Here is a 2,013-nt window from a genome sequence, read left to right as displayed (position 1 = left end):
AAAACCTGTCATTCAAGAATGCTGTTGAGGTTCTTTTGCATCATACTAAACGTCATCTAGAGTATTGCGATTTTGCTGTCCTCGTCGTCGACATGTAATTCTAATTCTTGACGGCTGGAACGGGGATTGGTGCGTGACATGCATGCAACACGTTGCTCAAGTTGAACGTACTGGCAGAGAAAAACTGTCTCCCAACTGTGTCGGTCGAGCTGGTATGCACGTGCCTAGGGTAACACGCCGTTTAGACACGACACCAGCTGGTTACGACCTTGGTGACGTGTCTCCGCCGGTGCACCCTGGCTTCACTGCGGCCCCTCACCCCCATCGTGCTGTCCGCCTTAAACCCTTCAACCCCCCACCCATACATTTTTGCATTCCCCCTTTCCCCCACCCACCAAACACCACCCCGCTGTGTGCCACTGACCTTTGCGTAGTAAATCCAATTTGTTAACAGGATCATAGTGGTGACCACCCCTCTCTACTACAGGTGCCCCACCCCGCCCCGCCCCGCGTGTCTATGAAACATACATCATGTATTCAGGGGGTCAAGATAAACACCTAATCACATACCTGCGTCTCTAAACGGGCGCTTGCTCGCTTTGTTGCTCTGTGCGCGTGGTGGCACTTCGTATCCGGGGCACAAATACCGCCTCTCTGGAGGCGCAGGCGCCGGCCGGGCCCTCTACGGACGGACCCGAGACGGACCCGCTACGGTGTTATTTTCGCTCTCCTTCCCTCAGCTACACGCTGCCCCGCCCCCTTCCCCGTGCTGCTGGAGGCCGTGCCTCTCTGCTCGGCCAGAGGGCCCCTGGGGAGGTAGGCAACATGTGCCGGGTGTATGCGCGGCGGTGTAGCGGGCTGCCTACCTGGAGCTTGACAGGCGGCCTCCTGAATGGGCAGGCAATCTTGGTCGTGTGCATGCTCGGCGGCGAAGCGGGCTGCCTACCTGCAGTTTGACAAGAGGACCCTTTGAGTGGGCTGGCAATCACTGCTGCTGGGTTCATGCACAGCGGCGAAGTGGGTTGCCTACCCACAGTTTGACAGGCGGGCGGGCCACAGACGCAATTTGTGGGGCGGTCGGCAATCATGATAAAGTTGTAGAAACAAGTTAAATCTGTAATGTTTCTATCGTGGACTTCGTTCACTATTGGCATAAAGGAAACGACGATCGCGACAAAGCCTTGCATAGTATAAAAATAGAAGTTGCAATAAAAAGATGCCCATAAAGTGCAGAAAATATTAATTTTATTTTTGTTATTTTGTAAAGTAAAATAATTTCGGAACTTTTTAAAGATTAGTACAATGCTAATTTGTTGTATTTTCAAATTCGAATATTTATTATTTTGTCTGGGTCTGTGTATAAATTATGTGTCGCAATGTGGCTCCATGTGGCACATGTGGCACCAGGTGGTACCAGGTGTAGCACCTATGACCTGACGCACTGTAGCACGAGCGCCGGCATCTGCCAACCTCGCGTCCTGACCTCAGAGAAACGCCGCGGTGGGAGAGTGGGGGGAAAGGGGCGGGGATCCAGTAACCTGCAACAACGGTTCCTCGCGCGCGCGGATAGCGCTTGGCTGCGTTTAGGGAACCAGCTTGCAGAGCTTGTTCTAACTGTGTCTGACCCTGCTCATCCCTCCTCCTCTCTCGTGTGTAAATGCCACAAAACCGCGTGCAGGGAGTGCGGCGCGCGCTCGCGTTCCGTTGGAGCGGTGCTGCTGTCCGTCACCGCTTGATTCTGTCGCTATGCGACGACGACGGCCGGTTTTTCGTACACAGACAAAAACATAGGGAGCACTGGAAAAACAAAGGTGCCAAGTCGTGCCTTTCCTGGGGCACCAACCAAACTCTGAGCTTAGTGCCCCTGTAAGGACCTTGAAGCGCCCTAAACCAAAGGTGCTAAAAGAAGTGCCCTCGCAGTTTTAATCGCTTTGTAGAGGCAATAAACCCTTAGTGCCTTTTAAAGATAGGACTTATTACCTTTGTTTTTCCAGCCGAAATTAGTCTGTTCTG

The sequence above is a fragment of the Frankliniella occidentalis genome, unplaced genomic scaffold (assembly GCF_000697945.3).
Source record: "Frankliniella occidentalis isolate FOCC.00 unplaced genomic scaffold, Focc_3.1 Scaffold7, whole genome shotgun sequence".
NCBI classification, from domain to species: Eukaryota; Metazoa; Arthropoda; class Insecta; order Thysanoptera; family Thripidae; genus Frankliniella; species Frankliniella occidentalis.
The sequence above is the reverse complement of the archived record's forward strand: the minus strand, read 5'-3'. Positions refer to the sequence as shown.